General features: G+C 43.5%; 1 protein-coding gene across 4 annotated transcripts in view; it reads left to right on the forward strand.

The window, feature by feature from the left end:
- Positions 1 to 412: 412 nt before the first annotated feature.
- Positions 413 to 18,632, forward strand: part of BASP1 (brain abundant membrane attached signal protein 1) — a 58,895-nt gene continuing 40,675 nt past the window's right edge. Inside the window, exons 1-2 of one of the 4 annotated variants that reach the window (XM_067030816.1) lie at positions 413 to 617; positions 3,754 to 3,927. The gene's annotated coding sequence lies outside the window, so the exon portion shown is untranslated. Of the gene's footprint in view, positions 618 to 1,082; positions 1,197 to 3,435; positions 3,545 to 3,753; positions 3,928 to 4,847; positions 5,120 to 18,632 lie in introns of those variants that run through there. The other 3 variants (XM_067030814.1, XM_067030815.1, XM_059061944.2) reach the window with 3 other exon arrangements.

Here is an 18,632-nt window from a genome sequence, read left to right on the forward strand (position 1 = left end):
ATTTATTTATTTATACTGAAGTATAGTTAATATACAATACTGTGTTAGTTTCAAGTATACAGCACAGTGATTCAGTCACATATACACACACACATATGCACACACGTATGTATATATACATATATATATATTCTTTTTCAGAGTCTTTTCCCTTATAGGTTATTACAAAATATTGAGTAGAGTTCCCTGTGCTCTACAGTAGGTCCTTGTTGTTTATCTGTTTTATATATAGTCGTGTGTATCTGTTAATCCCAAGCTCCTAATTTATCCCTCCCCCCTTTTCCCCTTTGGTAACCGTAAGTTTGTTTTCTATGTCTAGCTGTATGTATTTCCTTAATAGAAAATGCTGGTGAGTAGAAAAAGTGCTTTGGGATTGAAAGGATAGGTGGGGAAATTCTGGTCTACGAAAGGGAGGAGTTGGGAATGAACTGTTCAGGTGGCGGCTAAGATGATTTTTCATCCACCTTTTATCTTGGGCAAAAGGGTTCCCAACGTGGTACGGAGGCCAGGCTGCTCCTTGCATTTCAAGTCCAGTGCTTTGCGGGAAGCACACGTTGGCTCGGGTTTCCAACTATCCTCCTACAGGACGTGAAGAGGAGCATGAAAGAGGGGACCGGGTAAGCTGTTTTCTTCCAGGTACTCAGCGTGTAGTGACAGAGTGGAATTCATAATCCCGGATGGTAACCTTTGTCATTGCTCTGGAAGCCACCGCCTAGATCTATGTTCCAGCCAAAGAAGGCGGCAATGAAGGGCTCGGGGCACCTTGCAGCCCCCGCTAAAAGGAAACTCTGTTACCTCTTTGCATCTCCAGACCTGCTGCCTGCTACTGACACCCTGCACCCCAGCAAGAGGCGGTTCCCAGGCAGCATGTGCTATTTAGAAAAATCAAGTTTGAAAGCAAGGTCTCTCAGCTCACCATTATTGGCATTTTGGGCTGGATAACTGCCTGCTATGGGACTGCTCTGCGCGCACTGGAGGATGTTTAGCAGCAACACTGATCTTTAGCCATTAGATGCCGGTAGCATGTCTTCCCTTACAGTCTTTTCCCCCAAAGCCTGGAGATAATGTCACGTGTCCTCTGGGACGCGGAAGAGCCCCTGCTTCAGAACCACTGATGGAAACAAAGTCCTTTCACTTGGCTATGGGAAGGGTGAGGTTGTAACACCAGGGGGAGGGTAGAAAAGGAGAAAGATGAGGTAAATATACAGATTTAAATATTTTCCTTTGATTAAACATTATTAACATATTTAAGAAAGAAAAGCTACCTGCTTTCATATGTAATAGCGGCTGTCTGGCCTTTAACTTGCAATTTGTAGGAGAGATCTTGTGAACAAATGATAGCAGTTCAGTCCTTTACCCAATACTTAGCTGTCGAGCTGAACTGATCGAATTCTCTACATGGGTCTCTGCGGGTCTGCGTTAATGCAGCGGCCTTGAACAGGAGCTAGTCAAAAAGATGTCAAGCAAAGGTGGCCAGGGCAATACTGGGGTGACACTACTGTCCCCATGCCTTTGCTTCATCCATGCTGGTCTACACGCTTTATTTGGGATCTTAATTCTCTTTTTACTGTTTAGGAGGAAAGGATGGGGAACTGGGAAAATGCTTAGCCTTGGTGGGTGATATGAGAGGTACCGAGACCGGAGATGTGGGTGAGGTTTGGAGGTGAGATGAGGTCTATATAATAATCTATTACATATGTCTCAACTGACAATAGACACAATTTGAAAAGCTGAACACATATTGAGGTTTTTGTAAACCTACTAATTTAGGTGGCAATGAGTCCATTACATTGCAAGCAATTCTACAACAAATCGTTTAGCAAAAATCAGTAGTCACTGAATCATTTATCTTTTTGATTAATATTTCCATATGCAGGTTATGCCTCACTGAAGTAAAATATGTAGGCAATTGACAATGACAGTGGAATTCATTTTACAACCCAGGAGGTCTAGCTTTATTTATTAAAAAATTATTCATTCCTTTAGGAGAATAAAGCAATCTTTATTTTCAGGAGTATAATGTTGAAAGGTAATTAAATTTGTCATAAATTACACCTTTAACATCTACTCCCAAGTTCATTCGTCTATAATCTAAACAGCTAGTGACGTCCACAATAGTTAATGTTAACAATTTTCTCAACTCCAGAGCTTTAAATGCTTATTCATTAATTTCCTAAGTGTGTGTTTAAAAAAAAAAAAAAACCTTTCAAGAGAATGCACCTTAAAAATGTAAGACATTAGATGAACAACTAAAAAGGAGACTAAAAACTTAATCAAGTTGTATTTTATGTAGTAATGTATTGGGATATAACATTTTGGGTACCATTTGATGTATGTCTATAAATTCTGGAAAAGCTTCCATTCTTAAGGTTAATAGCACTATCAGCCAGTTACACTATCTTATTAAAGAAGAATTCCTTTAAAAATCTTTTAAGTAAACAAATAAATTTGATGGAAGACAAAATTGAGGAGACCCACAGTCTCACTGGTGTAAGCTTTTGCCTCCTGTTTCTATGATAACCTCTGATCTATATTCTAATCACACCTTTAAAAGGCTTGTTTTCTCCATCATGAAAATTTAGCCAGTAGTACCGAAGACATTAAATTTTATGTCTTTTTTTGAAAAACTGAAAAAAGAGAAGATAGAAAGAAGATAACATCCAGAGGCTTATCATGCAAACACAACAGGAACATATATTTACTAATTTTGAGATGAGTTTACATGCCTGGAAGATCACAGGGATAAAAACTGAATGCTAAACGAAACAACTACACAGATACACTAACAAGTACACTCAGTACAGGTTTTGAGCATAAAATTGTAAGTGCTCATTTAATTTAATAGGGTAAAAACTTAGAGACTTGCTCACGACAGTTAAAAAAAATTATAGCCCAGTAGTTTTCAACCTGGAGTGATTTCTACCTCCCAGGGGACATTTGACAATGTCTGGAGACATTTTTGTCATCACAACTGGTGGTGGTGGTGGTGGTGGTGATATGTGTGTATGCGTGTGTGTGTGTGTGTGTTACTGGTAACTAGTGGATGGCTAGAGGCCAACAGTGATGCTGAACAGCCTACAGTACAATGGACAGGCTCACCTCCATCCCCATTGGAAAATTATCTGCCCCAAACAGGAGGTTGAGAAACCCTACATCTAGCTTCATAGATAATGTGCTGGAAAGAGGGACGTATATTTAACATATTAAATTATTGAACATCTACGTTCAAATAAATAAAATGCTTTGGAGGAAACCCTAGCTGTAATTTGCTTCCCTGTTTTTGTACCATATTTACTTCTTTGTTATTTCATTTAAATGGCAAAGAAAAAAAAAAGAAAAAATGAAAAAGACAGCAAAATTCCCCTGCCACTTTGGCTTTAATGTGTGAACGTCCAGCTTGCATGTCTTTGCCTAATTTGGTGTGGCCTGTATAAACTGCAAATACCTGCACAGTCGGGGAGCCTTGTTCCACTGCAAAACTTCTAGCCTAGTGTGGGGTTGACACTGCCACCCCGCTGAATTTAAATATAGTAATTAGATTCTGGTAAGTTTTCTCCCTGTTCATCGAAAATGGACTTACCCCAGTTGAAAGAGGATGCACTTGCCTTTGGCGTCTGCCTCCCTAAATACGGTTACATTTTGTCACCCCGATTTTGGAAAACATTTCTATCCTCGAATCCACGCCCAGGTCGAGAGGGCAGAACCATCCTGGAGGGGAAACATCAGCTCAATCGTTTTTTCTTTTCTTTGCAGCGACGTAGGCGAGCATGAAAGCAACTCAGCCACAGCCAGAGGGCGCCCAAATGCCGCAAATGAAAGTTCCAACGTTCAGATGGGTTTTGCAGGAAGAAAAATTGGCTTTTGTCTAGTGAAAGAGCTACCGTTCTAAACGACGTCGTATTTGCTTCTTGCCAACAGATAAGCAAGGTGAGCATATCTCCCCACCCTGGTGGTTACTCTGTATTCCTGTGTTAAACAAAGTGGCAGCCCCCCCGGGCCACACCGACACAGGGCAGCTGGCTACGGTTTTGACCTGTGCGTTTCTGAGCGGTGCTGTGCAGGTTGCCTCGGCTAACTCAGTCTTCCTGAGGACCGGTACCTCCATTAAAGCACAGGCATCAAAAAAAAAAAAAAACCCCGACGGCTCCTTGCCTAGGGCTCTTGTCTTCCCTCCTTCCTCTCCCAAGTCCTGGGAGCATCCTCGCAGGGGCTACGCCGCCCGCCCGGCCAGCTGAACCTCAGCGCCGCGCTTGCCCAAAGCCGCAGCCTCCCCGGCTCAGCCCAGCGTGTGCGCCCGCCGAGCGCATTCAGTCCGCCGGGGCGCCGCCCAGACGCGCCTGCAGTTGGAGGTCACTGTCAACCGCGCGGGCATCTGTCCTGAGGGGTTGAGGGCAGCCACCAGGTCACCCCCGACCTCACACTGCCTGCCCGGGGATCAGAATCTCAGCCGGACGTCGCGAGCGGCCGGGTTGGGAGGCTGAGAAGGGTAGCAGGTGGCAGGGGGCGTCATTCACCACCTCGAGGCAGCCCCTGGAGTCTGAGCGAGAGCCCGAACACTTCTTAGGCAACCGTTCCAAATTGAGAGAGAGAGAGAAAGTGAGAGAGAGAGAGAGAAAAACAGAGAGTAGTGCCCACGGACATCTCCGGCGCCGCGGGGAAGGGGAGGCGACAGAGGTGGGGGGCCTGGGACGGAAGCAGGGGGGAGGGGAGGGGAGGTGGGGAGGGAGTGGGAAACCGGCGTTCGGATATGAGGTCGAGAGGCGGGAGGGGCACCGGGTTGGAGGGAAGGGGAGGGGGAGGAGGGGAGCGAGGTGGGCGGGGTGAGCGGGAGGAGGGAGGCTGGGCGGGCGGACGCGCCGGGGGAGGGCGCTGGGCAGGAAGGGGAGGGGGAGCGCGAGCGCGAGAAATGCAGAGGCTGCAGCGGCGGCGGCGGCAGCAGTAGCGGCAGCGGCGACGGCGGCGGCGGCAGCGCTCCAACTCGCTCCTCGCTCCGGGCTCCGCCGTCGAGCCGGGGAGAGAGCCACCGCCAGCGGCCAGGCACCCGGCCGGACGACGCCAGCGACCCGGGCCCCTCCGCGGCACCGCGTTCACCCAGGGGCGGCACAGGCACCCAGATCCGGTAAGGAGGCGCGCCCCGGTGGCCCAGCTGCCGCCGCGGACCCGGGGTGCCGGCCACCCGGGGGCCTCCGTTCCCCCCTCTGCCCCCGCCCCACCCCCGAGGCCCTTTGTTCTCTCTCGGCGCCGCAGCCCGGGGCGGGGAGGGAGTGGTGCGGGCCCCACTCGACGGCGCGGTTCGTGCGGTCCCCCTCCGTGAGGCCTCCGTCGCGCTTCGGGCATCTGGGGTGACGGGGGGCCCCGAGGTGGGTGGTTTCGACCGCTCGCAGGTCGGGGGGGATGGGGGGTTGGTGAGCCTGATAAACGGAGTTGGGGGTGGGTGGTGGGAGGGGAAGCTGCTGGTTATGGAGGAAATTGCCGAATGTGAAACCCTTTAAATGAATTGCGTCCCGAAGAGACGGTTTTGTGAGGCCGAGGGGAGAGTATCTGCCACCGGCACCGTCCAGAGCCGGGAAGAAAGCGCTTGGTGCGAGGGGCGTAGCAGCAGAAGATGGAGGGTGGGGTGCGGCGGGGCGGGGGGAGGGGGGGGGAGAAGGAATACAGGGAATCGAGTGATCCGAAGGCAGGAGGCGGCTCTTCGGTTCAGCAGATGGGTTTCCTTGACCCGTGGGACTCCTGAATCTCGGCTTCGGGTGGCCAAGGAAATGCGAGGTTCACACGACAACGTGCCTCCAGAAGCACAGCTGAGCACATCGGAGCCCCAGCCTCAGTCGTGGCTGAACTGCCTTCCCATGAACCCGTGGGCTACCTCTGAGCATTTTATGTTTTCAAGTATTCGGTTTGGAGAATGCGCTGAGCGCCTCCTGTCGCGGGCCCGGCCGGGAGGGTGTGAGCTTGAACCTGACAGCGCGCGGCCCCTGACCGCCCAGCCCGGCTGTGAGCGAAGGTTTGGAGTTGAGCAGGTTTTGCTTAAAGCGCTAACACTGAAAGCCGACTCCCGGCCCTTGTTCGCCCTCCTCATCCAATCGCCCCCGCCTACCCCCACCCCCACCCCAAGAATAAAAATTGCAGAATCCCTGGGTCCGCGCGCGCACACACAAAGCGTGGCTACAAACCGCATTCTTTCATGAATATTCATCGAACGCTTGGCTGGCCTCCTGATCTGCTTCCTCGGAGACATGTCCGCCTTGAAACGGACTCTGAACAGTCTTTGCCTGTGTAATTTTCACTCTGCTTAAATTAGCACAGCGCACACGGGTGCATTTTTAGTACCTTGACCAGGATTGACATCACGCCTCGGTCTGCCGCGAGGCCACTAGCACATCTATGGCGGGTTAAAAAAATCAAACACTAGTCTAGAGGTGGTCTTCCTGCTATAAGGGTGTGGATCAACCTCCCAGGGATTACAGCCGGGGCCAGCAGATCCTCAGTACAGCGGGCAAAATGAATGAATCGGGACTGTAATTACCTATTCCTTTGTCTTGGCCTGGCGCATGCGCCGGAGAACAGGGAGTGGAGGGCCCAGGCAGCCCTATCTGATCTTTCCACCACCCACCCCCCCACTCCCTTCCCAAGCCCAGGAACAAAGGCGTTTGCCCTAAATGTTGCGTGAAACCGCTGGATACAGATGACAGGTTTTTTTTTCCCCCCTTGTGTGTGTCTTTCTTCTTTAACAGGCTATCTCATCTCTTGCTTTCTTACCGATTTCAATTGATGAAAAATAAGATTAGCCTTGACGATGAGGGCGAACGGGGGATTAAATATTTTTGTAACCGAACACTGCTGTTTCCCTTCTCGTGCTGTTCATTGTTCTCTGTCCTGTAACGTATTGCGCTGCAGTGATGGTGGCTGTCTGAATGTGCATCAAGTAACCGTTTGTCTGACAGATTTTTGCTGCCGGCCGTTTGATTAAGGGACCTTGGTCTCAGAAATGACAGTGGGTATTGCCCCTAGTGTCACTCCTGGGGAAAAATTTTTTAAGACATTTTGGCGTTTATACAAACAAGATGGCCTACAAAATCCAGAGCTGAGAAAAAGGGTTACCTTGTTAGGATCCTAACGCTGTCTGTTTTCTCTTGATTCCTAGTACCTCATTGTTTCATTAGGAATCCCAAAGACGAACCCCATGGAGATGGAAATCCACTGATAGGAGAGGAAGAAGGCAGCTGGGGCTGCTGGGGTGAAGATGGTTGATTAAGTTCTTCATTTTTTTTTTTTTTTTTCTGTGTCTAACAGAAGCCATGAGCCATTCTCTCTCTCTCTCTCTCTCTCTCTCTCTGTCTCTGTCTCTCTCACACACACACACACACACACACACACACACACATTTGATGGTTGATGACTGATTTTTTTTTCCAGTGATGCAGTAACCAGATTATGGCCTCTTTTGGGGCTAGTTTGTTCTACCAACTAAAAGGAGACTTACTGTGTGTATAAAAAGGAGCTAAATATTAATAATATTTTCGCAATGGCACGTTATGCTTGAGAGAATTTTACGCTTACCTATTCTCGATACACCCTGGTAAGACAACACGTGGCAGGAAAATGGAAATCACCTCTTTTGTTCCTTTTAATAAAACTTGATATTGATCAAGTTTACTATATTAGAACCTTTATTTGGTAGGGTGGCTGCCTGCCACCCTCTCTACTCCATAGTATTGAGTGGTGTTTTTTTTTTTTTTTTTTTATGGTTTAGAGGGCTAAGTTATAGGGTTTTTTTGTTTGTTGTTTTTGTTTTTTTTTTCCTTTAGGTTATGTTTTTGAGATGAGTCAATATAGACCACATGCAATAGCAAATAGATACCAATATATCCCCAATTCAATGAATCTTAGGTTTTTGAGCAAGATAATTCTTAAATTGAATTATAAATTATCAGTTACCTTTTTCTTTTATCCAGCTAGCTTTTTGGCAAGTTTTAGCAGGTAGAGAAAGGGAGTTGGGGCTTTTGACAAAATGCGCCAACAGTGACTACACAGTATTCTCGGTGGCGCCAGTGGCGCACCTCTCCTTAACTGGTGCTCACGTCCTGATTACGTGGGCGCAGGAGGACCTCTTCTCCCCACAGACCACCCTCATTTGAATGGAGGAGCCCCATGGGCTTTGGTGCCCTCTCTTTGGAGGCATCTTTAAATCTTCCTGGATTTACTGGACCAAACCATATTATAATCTAAGATGTGACATATTCTGTCTCTTTAATTTTTGTCTTTTTTAAAAAAAATTCACATTAACAACAATTTTAAACCATTTTCGCTCCGTGGTCAAGATAAGTGGAGTATGAAAAACAGGTTTGGAGGAGATTCTGTCACTGTACAATGGATGTCTGTAATAGTCACTGTAGTTTTGTAAAAAATGGCAAAATCCAAAACCATTTTTAAAGCAAGTTAAAGTGCTGTGTATATACACATACACAATTTATACATATATACTCATGTTACGAAATAAAATTTTATGAATGATACGAAACTAAACTAGGTGGTGTAGAATATCATTTTACAGTGTTTCATAATGGTCTTCGGAAAGTAATCAATTTTCTGTTTTTCTCAGTACGTATATAGACGGTAGAGCCTAGCTAGTCTACTGAGATGCTCATTTCCAAAATTTACCCATGCACCCCTGAAACAAATGGGTTGCATCGAGCATCTGAAATTAACATGTTGATTTACGGGCTTAAACATTCATATAAAGCCCTTTAAAAGCTGTAATAAACAATGCTTACTAAATAAAAGATTTATAATAAAGTTGCTCTGCCTTATTTTTGGTATCGTTTGTAAAATTTTGTTTTGAAAAATATTCAGAAAAGGCGTGCTAACTATTGTTTGTCAAAAGCAGTTGCCTTTGGTGTCTGCTTCTGTTGAGAGAAATGCTCTGATTTGCTTAGGTCTTTGTCTTTCTAATAGGTAGTTTTTACCTACTCATTTTACACCCTGTTTATCAAAAGATTAACCTCTTCTTAATGATTGTTTTAGCTGGTAAACTGGAAACCAGGTAACTGCTGAGGGAAAACCCGAGCATGTATATAGGTTGAAGTTCTGGGGGTGGGGGGAATGGGTGCGGAATCTGTCATTTTATCAAGTTTTCTCAATTCACTGAATCCTATGCATTTATTCTGCCTCTTAAGACTTTGGATCATACAGTGCAATGTGAAATTTACAGCTTAATTCTGGTGGATTAGTATCAGGAGATAGCTGAGGTTGTGAATAGCCAGAATGTTTCTTAAAGAGCAAATACTCTTGATGGGGAGGTTTCCTAGGAGGGAGATAGTGGAAAAGGGAGTCAGTTTGAAAAATCTCTAGGCACTGGCTCGGCCACTTTGGCCCAATTACTTCAAACCTCTTTGAATTTCACTTTATTCAATTGTATAATTGGAGTAATAATTCCTGATTTTAGGCTATAATAAGGACCACACATGTGTCTGAAAGGAGCGTTAGTACAGTGGCTGGCTCTTAGGGGCCGGCCTAACCTCTCAGTCTGCATTTTCAGTCATCAATGTGATTGACATTGGTAACTAATTTCTGTATATTGAGCTGTATTTTTGTTCCACGCTGATTAAGACCTGAGGGTTTCGGTGTATTCAGTCAGAAATAGGATATTTCAAACCTCACGTAGGTATTTGAAATTCTGTGAGATGCTGTATGGGAATTTGCCCCAAAGTGGATTGAATGAAGCTAGGATGGCCACCCTCACTGAATTTCCCATGGCTGCTTATGTAACTCAAGAGATGGCATTGAAGTTCTTTGGAGAAAATACAGGGGTAGTCTTAAAGCCACAGAAGTTCCCAGCCTGCCAAAGGATGATTTTTGTTAAATGCCATTCTCTCCGCTGCTATTAAGACAGACATCTGGGTAAGTGTCATGTGAGGAAAAAATGTCCAGTAAACCTTATCAAAAGTAAAAGATAATCATTTAGGGAATCAGATTCTTACCAGGCTAGAGTGAAATTGTAATTTTGAAAAGACACAAGCCTAAGAAGCAATGAGGTTAAACCACAGCCTTTTCTTCCCTCTGGAACTCAGAAATCGGATGAGATGGATGCAGTCTCAGAGTGTGTTTTGCCTCTTCTACACCCTGAGGGTTTAAGTAACTTTAAAAGTCAGGCTTTCCAAAGGCGGTAGAAGTTTTTAACAAAAACAGGGAAAGCAGAGATATTTTCTGACTAGCGAAGGCGGTCAGTGAGGGGAGGTTATGATTGAGCATGCTTCGAAGTCTAGGAATAAATTCCTGAAAGCTTTAGAGACTTAGAAATGGAAGTCATCTGCAAGCACAACAGGGAACCAGGTCATAAGGAAACGTTTCAAGATGATATAAGAAAATGGTGTTCAGTGAGGAAGGCAAAGTATTTACACAACATTTCCTTCTTATCTCTTAAACACTTTCTGAATCTGTTTTTGACTTGATTTTTTATTTTCTTGTTCATTTTGGATGAGGGAGGAAGGACTGGACTTCATGGGTTTGTTCCTTGAACTTCTCTTTGAAATATAGGGCTCAGCCACTGTACATTGTGTAGGAAGTACGATATTTAGAAAGCGTGACTTGGAGGGCTGGGTGTGGAGCCAGATTCACTGGGTTAAGAATCTTGTCTCAACCATTTACTAGCTGTGTGACCTTTGGCAAATCGCTTAGCTTCTCTGTGCTTCAATTCTCTCCTGTAAAATGGGGGTTATAATATAGAGTTATTGTAAGGATTAAGTAAAGTAGTCAAAGACCTAGGACAATGCCTCCCACACATTCTGTACATCTTTATAATGCACGTACACTGTAAAGTTGTAAGAGGACCAGCTTTCTTTACTTCCTCCTCTACATTTATAGCTGTTTATATGCTTATTTCAAAGATTATTATTGCAAGACAAGCTGGTGGTGGTACCCTGGACAGTTGGTAGAACATAGAAGTCTGTGGTTTAGAAAAATACTCCAGGTATAGCTATGATACCTTGAATATGTTGCCAGGACACTTGTACTAGTTTTGAAAGTCCAAAGTGGGTAGATTCATAGAACCCCGGCTTCCATATTGATTGGTATTACAGTATAAAACAATAATGTGAAAGTCCTTGGAAATGGAGAGACCTTCAGAGAAAGGCTCACTGGTTTGTTATATTGAGATCTGGACTCCACTGGATAACTTGGGTGTAGACATAATTCATTCATATTCCTGAAGAGACTTGGCTTTGTTGTGTCCTGTATCAAGGTGCATTCATCAGTGTCTGAAAAGAGTGTGTTAGTCATTAGTGCAAAGATCGACATAAACCAATTTAGATATTTAAAATCCTGAGGACACACCAGGAATAAGTTTTCACTTTTCCACATCCCTACCACCCCACACCAGGAGTAAAAACTAAAGCTTGTCTTAGTCAGGAATGTCGAAGGTGTTGTCACCTGTTGACAAAATCTTTAGAAATAATTATCTCTTTGGCAACCTTGGTCACTGGCCTCTTGAAAAAGGGGAAAAAAAAAAAAAAAAAAAAAGGGAAGTTCTTTGGAATTTCAGATATTTGAGATGGTTCATCCTGGAATCAGTTTGACCTTTCAGGCATTTAATTCAGGGATCTGCCTAAGTGATTTGGTTTTGGCCTTCTGGACACTGGGCTTTGCTGCTGAGTGAAGGTAAAATCATTCTCATTTTGGCTAATTTTTTTTAATAGTTTCTTTAAACAGGATTTTGAATCTTAATGAATCAGGAAGGAAATTATATTTTACTTTATTATCTGTCAGGTATTCACTATAGGAAAGAGGTTTTGGATATAGTGATTGTATCATTTAAGAAATTTCCTCCATCAAAGGTTTTCTTTTTCTTTTAAATCTGGAGAAGTTAAGGGATGAAATTGGATACTTGTTGACTATTTATTGTATGTCATATGCTCTAATTGAAATTTATGCCCTCAAACAAATTGTAAGATGCATTTTACCTGTGAATAAAGGAAAAAATAGAGGGTTAAATTATGTACATAAGCTCCTAGAGCTAATAGAAATGGATAGAATTTGAATCCATGTCTGATAGCCCTATTCCGCTGGCCAATGCTGCCGTCTTTCCCATAAGCCATGGCCATTTTATTTCACGTAATTACGGACACTTGAAGATAAAATGGATAACATATTGTAACACATTAACTTCTTCAATATTCATTTAGAGAGAGTTGTACTAAGTTCTTCAATGAAAAGTTATTTGTCTTAGAAGAGATGCAGTGTCTAATAAAAATTTAATCTGTAAATACATGAACTGATCTCTAGATTAGAAATGCTTCCTGTCATAGTGAACATGGGCTGATATCCTTAAATTATTTCTGGGGTGATGATGGAGAGGATGAGGGCTGCTGTTCAGGACTGTAGAGAAATGTGGGTTTGGTTGCCCCCTTCACTTTCCTCATTACACTTGCCAAGAGGAAGGAATCATCCAAATGCCTTCCTTACCTGTGATTCTGCCTTTGAAATACGAATCGGAGATACTAGTCAGCCCTCTTCCAGCTCTGTAGTTAGGGTTGCCTGATTAGAAAGAAACCAAGTCCTAAATTTGTGACCCCATTTTCCTTTTGCCCCCCCCCCCCCCCCCCCCCCCGCCAGGATTCATTTACAGAAGGTTGGTGGCTGCTTGTAAATACTATCCTAACTCAACCTCAGTCCTTTGTAAGTACTTGCCTCATTGTAACAGAAGGTTTGAAAAGCTCATGACTAAAACACTTCTTCTGGAACTCAAAAGGACCTTAGAAAAGTTAGTGGCTTTTTCAGGATCCCCTGAGCTGGTTAGTAGCTGAGTGGAAACCCAGGTTATTTCTCAATAAAGCCTCACTCCTATGGGCCCTCCCTTCTGTCTGATTGAGTCAAGCTCTTACTGTCTATAACTTTAAAAAAAAAAAAAAATTCTTACCATTCTTTGACTCTGATACCAGTTTTTGAAAACCCAGTCTTGATGCTATTTCTCTGCCTGATACCCTGTCTCCCCTCCCCTCTCCCACAGAGGGAAGCCTTTCTGCCTTTTGATACCACCCCTTGTGCTTACTGCCTGCTACTTCTTTATCTACGTGCCATCTTTCCCCCTCAACTTCTCTTTTTTTTTTCTTACGTTATAGGCATGTGGTTTCCTTTAGATGCCAAAGAATTTATGGCATGCATTAAAAACAACTTTGCCCAGAAAACTAAATTTTCGTGTCATATCTTTGTTTTCCTCCTAGAATAAACAGTGATGCAGGGTTTGGAGCCTGCACATGGAGGGTAGGAGTTTGAAAAGAAAGCCAGTTGGTTTTAGACTAATTTGGGGGCTGTAGAGTGAGTGTAGCAGTCAAGCATGGTACTCTCGAAATGCTCCAGAATCTCCTGGAAAAGCCAGCGCGCACAGGGCTGTGGCGAGGTGACGGGCACGAGCTTTTATGCCTTATGCAGATTACTGGTGTTATCTGGCTTATTGGTTTGAGAGCTGCGTGAAACATGAGGTTTAATCTTTTTTCTTTAAAGTGATCATTTATAGTATTTGGGCCGATTTAGAGGATTTAAAAGGGCTGTACGTTTCTGAAGTAGTCATTCAGATATGGAACTTAAGTACTTAAGGTGTTAAAACACTTCATAAAGCTTCGTATTCAGATGTTTGAAATGGATTTTAGCAATGTAAACTGTTTATGTGCAGCTGTATTTGGAGAAGCTGTGATAAGTTTAGTTTTAGATAGGAGAGAGTTCTAGTTTCATATTTAAAATGATCTCTTTAGACATTTCAATAAGTGGAGAATAAGTTTTGGATAAATTTATATTGTTTCCCAGGGAAACCTGCTATAAGCAAGTGGCGTCACAGTTTTTGTAATGCTTTTAATTATTATAGTTTTGCAGGTTCAGAAATGGATATATTCCTAAAGTAAACCTAAATTAAAACTTTTTTTGTAAGTTTATGAAGAAAAAGATGTCAGAGAACAGCTTTTCCTGGTTGAGCTTTCTAAATGACAAGTTTCCTGGATCGCTCGGCCAAGTGATTTGGAAAAGACCCACATCATTTACCCACTGACAGGCATTCAAAACACAATTGCCACATAGACTTAATACAATAGCCAAGTTAAATAGTAACAAGATCTAATTAGGAAAATAGTATATCAAAAGAGAAAACAATAGGAACCATCTAATAACTGAGGACATCCCAGTTTCTTAAGGTTATAGAGAAGAGGTCTCCTTGGAATTGTTGGGTGGTCACAGAGTACTGTTTTAAGCTTCTCTGAGCTTGTCTTGGAAACTGTAGGAGCTGTAGGAATATTTGCTGTCTCTGACCTTTACAAATGTTCTCAGCTGTTTCAATACAAGATAACATCATATGTATTTGCTTTCGGCATTTTTAAGACTATTGGGTAAAAAGAAAATTGAGAGAAATCAGTGACTTACAGGTGGAGAGATTTTGAGATGACTTTCTCTCCTCCTTTATCCTGCATTCCATCAAGAAGGTAGGGTGAGGTTATATGACTACTTGGGTATTCACTAAAGACTTAAATGTTTAAATGAGGGGTTCTGGAATCTTTTCTGAATGACTCATTTTCCTAAGGAAGAAAGGAATAGTCTCAGTTAACAGTTGGTGGTGACAATAGCTCTGGGAGGGTCTCGTGATGGCCCAGCCTCAGTGAATACTACCCTTATTGACCAGAGGTTATTGTAGCGCTAAGGTTTCCTCAGTAGCCCTGGTGATCTTTTGTTGAGACCTCAAGCTTTGAATTTCTAGGGCTCACCCAACTGGACTTTTCCAGCACTTTCAGTGTGTGGTTTTCAGACAGATAGTAACAAGCGTTTGTAGCAATGTTCTCAGGAAGTTTGTTAAGACAAGATTGATGGTTTCCCAGGTATGTGTTTCTTCATGTGACTCACATGATTTTCAGTCTTCTTCCTCACCTAATCTGATGGTTGACGAAGGAAAAGTCTCACTGCAAGTTTCATTGGTGTAAGAGACAGAACTAGTAGCTCACTCCATTTACCTCCACCCTTTCTGTTCTTACTGGTTTTGTTTCCACGATCCAGAGAGCTTAGCTTTGATTTCATCTATAATAAAGTCTCCTGGGTTGGGTGGGTGGGTAGGTGGGTATGAGGGTTGTCCTAGGAGAACTCAACTGGCTACAGTGCAGAGAGAAGCAGCCACATGATGGTATTATAACACGTGATTTCACTAAGGTAAGAGTTGTAGTTTTAAATGGGAAAGGCGTTCCGTTAATATTTCTAAGCTATGATGTTTGATTTACTACTAACTCTGAGTGCTGAGAATATAAGCAAAAAATGAACTCCTGAAAAACTGAATTTGAATGTCAACAGGCTTCACATCCTTCTGCCTCATCCGCCATGTTAATTAGTCCATCCTGCTTAAAAAATATCACATTGTTGCACTTTAAACTTTAATGTTGTCAATAGTAACACATTCTTTGACTATATCCTTATTTCTGGCAACAAATATTACCATGTTAGATGGAGAAGTGCTGGTTAAAGGAAGCAGTTGGCAAATTAGGATTTGTCCCCAGTTAAATTAGGATTTGTCCCGATGCTACTCCCTTTAACTTGCCTTCTTTAAGACCAAGAGCTACTGCTTGCATATCTCTTTCCTGTTGTGGATCCGCTTTGCTAGGCATAGTACCTAAGGAGTATCCTTTGCCATACCTGTAGTGAGATAGCCAAGAATCCCAGATAAAGGGTCAAGAAGTCCCGAATGATGTAATACTGCAAAAAATGTTACTACTGTTTCTAAGGGGAGTGAAAAAAAAAACACAAGCCAGTTTTGAGTTGAGCACGATTTCTGTTGGAAGAGGGTGTGACCTGAGGGAGATATATCTAAAAATCAACCCCCAAACCTCCCAAACCCTTAGGGTATTTAGACAGCATAATACAATACAATTAATGTGAGCAGCACACAGCGTGGCAAACCAGCAGGCCCTGACATGCTAGCAATTGTTTGCATAGTTTACCTAGTAGAGAAAATACCTAACTAGAATGAATGTTTTAGATCACTAACATGCACCATGGTTAGTGTGAGATGTGAGTTGGCTGGGGATGAATTTCCATTGAAATCTGAGTCTGAAAACACATTTAACTACCACCCTAGCTAATTAAACCATCTCATCTTGAGAGAGGGAGAGGCATTTGGATACAATAGCATTTCTTATGAAATACTGAGCTTTGTAAAATCCTTCTGAAAGGGAGCAAATGGCTATGCTTGAGGGAAGTTTCAACGAGGTACTTTTGTTTGCAGCCCTATTTCTGGATGGAGAGAGGGGAATGCCATTCCTTTCTGTTCTTAAGAGTGTCTGGATTCCCCTTGTGTGGGCAGGATTTCTGGTAAGTACGCTAGAGGAAGCAAAACTACATCATTCTAGATCAGCAGTCAATGACCTCGTTTCCAAGCCCGGCACCGCCCCCTCCTTCTAGAGTTTTCAGGGGAGAAAAGGAGACTAGAGGCCTGTGGGGAGGAAGGGGAGGAACCGGAGAGGAGAGGTGGAGATGCTCATGCAGTGATAGGGCAGGCGCATGGATGCTTTGTTCCTGTATTCATCTGCTAGGGCTGCCATAACACAATACCCCAGGCTGGAGGCTAGAATTTCAAAGTCAACGTGTTGACAGGGTGTTCCGGTTTCCTCTGAGGTCTCCCTCCCTGGCTTACAGATGGCCTCCTTCTTGCCGTGTCCTTAACGGGGTCTTGCATCTGCGTGCGTGCACCCCTGGTGTCTCTTTTTGTATGTCCCAATTTCTTTTTCTTTTTATAAGGACACATCCGTCCTATTGGACTGAAAGGCCCTTCTCCAAATACAGGCACATTTTGAGGCACTGGAAGTTAGAGCTTCAACATGTGAATCTGGGGGAGGAGGGGACACAGCTCGTAACAATTCATGTTTCGTATTAGGCAAGGTGGCTTACAGTGAGGAACATTCGAAGCCCCTGTGCAAAATGCCCTTTTCCCTGCCCTCAAGAAGAAGGGAGTGTGGAGAATGAGCTACCCTGGAGCCTGTGGTTTAATCCTCACAAATCCATGTGAGGCAAGCCTAAGTCGTGTTCTCTTTGGACAACACGAGATGCAGAGAAGTTAATTTGCCCGAGATTAACGTTGCTGGAAAAGGTAGAGCCTGTGTGGGATTCAAAGCCTGTTTTTGTGGCTCCCTTGGACTGGGGTTGGCAAAGTGCGTATGCAGGTACCGTTCCCTCTGTTGTACCCGGGATGGACTTGGGCCTGTGGATGAGGCCTCAGAATCCTTCTCAACACAGTGCTCTAGGCAGTTGCCACCAATCAACAGGCATTAATAATACGTGGTGAAGTCTATTTTTCATTCTAGCACTGTATGATCATGTTTTTCCTCTGCTTGAAGCATTTCCCATTGGTTATCCATATACCTAAAAATGACAAGAGTGAATAAAGGAAGAGAGAAGGATTTACTTAGTCCATGTTGTGTAAAGAACTAGCCAGTCTTGGGTAAACTAAAATAGAGGTATTCTGGGGGAAAATAACAACAAAAAAAACAAACAAACAACTCTTACCAACAGCGGCATTGGTAAAGAGCCCTTCCTACTCTAGATGGAAGAGTTGACCAGATGTGTAAGCCAGCTTAAAATCCTATTCTAGCATCCATGCTTGTTGGTAGGGATTCACCATACAGAGTATTACTACAGGGCAAGTTTTATTGCATGGAGACTTGAAGACATTAGAAGATACAAGCTTTAACAGAAAGCAAATGTGGGAAGAATGGTTGGAGTTTTGACAGGCTTCTGCACAGTGGGACAGGAGAGTGTGGGAAGTTAGTGTCAGGAGTCATGTGAAGTCTTTGATGACAACAGAAATCAAGGCTCGTGAATGTTGGTGCTTTTCCAAGTAATAAAACAAGTAGTGATACTGAAGGGATTTTTTGAGGGGCATTCTCAACAAATGTGGATGTGGGTATGTCTTCACTTAACACTTCGGAGATGCTCTTGTTCAAAAAGCAATTTACAGCTTTTGAAAGCGCCCTCTCAAGTGATTCAGCCGTTGCCTTTCTGTTTCAAGCTGCAGGTCACGTCCTGTTGTGTTAACTACGGCAGTGAAAATATTACCTCACTAAGCCACAGTCTAATTGAATACAGTAATTCACTGTGATGATTCTAGATGAACCAGCAGCCCTAAACTAATTGAAAGTTGGTACTGTTTAATATCTTTTATAAAAAATTTCACTGGTAAATTATTTTCTGCATAAAACCTGCAATGTGAGTTACTGTTGAATGTTTTATTTTAACTAGTTTATGCCACATCTATTTTCGAGCCAATGTCTGTGGTCTTCTTTCAGTGCTCGACTTCTGGTTAATAGCACTTTCTTCCATTCGATCCAGAAAACTGGGCTCTTCCTGCTAACAAAGCTCTGTGGCATCTACCTTATAATTAGCCCTCACATCCATCCATTCCTCTCTACACTAGGCTAGGGACCTAGTCGATACCTCTCTTTGATTACTGCTGTCTTCCTCTGCTAAGTCTAAGCATATGGCATTCCTGTGCTGAAGACTCTTCTTTCATGACTTCCTGTTACGCTTAGAATAAAATACAAAAATCCTTTGCGGATCTGTCAGTTCCCACGTGTTCACCTTCTGTGTTCCTCTTCGGCCTCCTCTCATTGCTGCTGTCACCC

The sequence above is a fragment of the Kogia breviceps genome, chromosome 4, assembly GCF_026419965.1.
Source record: "Kogia breviceps isolate mKogBre1 chromosome 4, mKogBre1 haplotype 1, whole genome shotgun sequence".
In the NCBI taxonomy this organism is placed as follows: Eukaryota; Metazoa; Chordata; class Mammalia; order Artiodactyla; family Physeteridae; genus Kogia; species Kogia breviceps.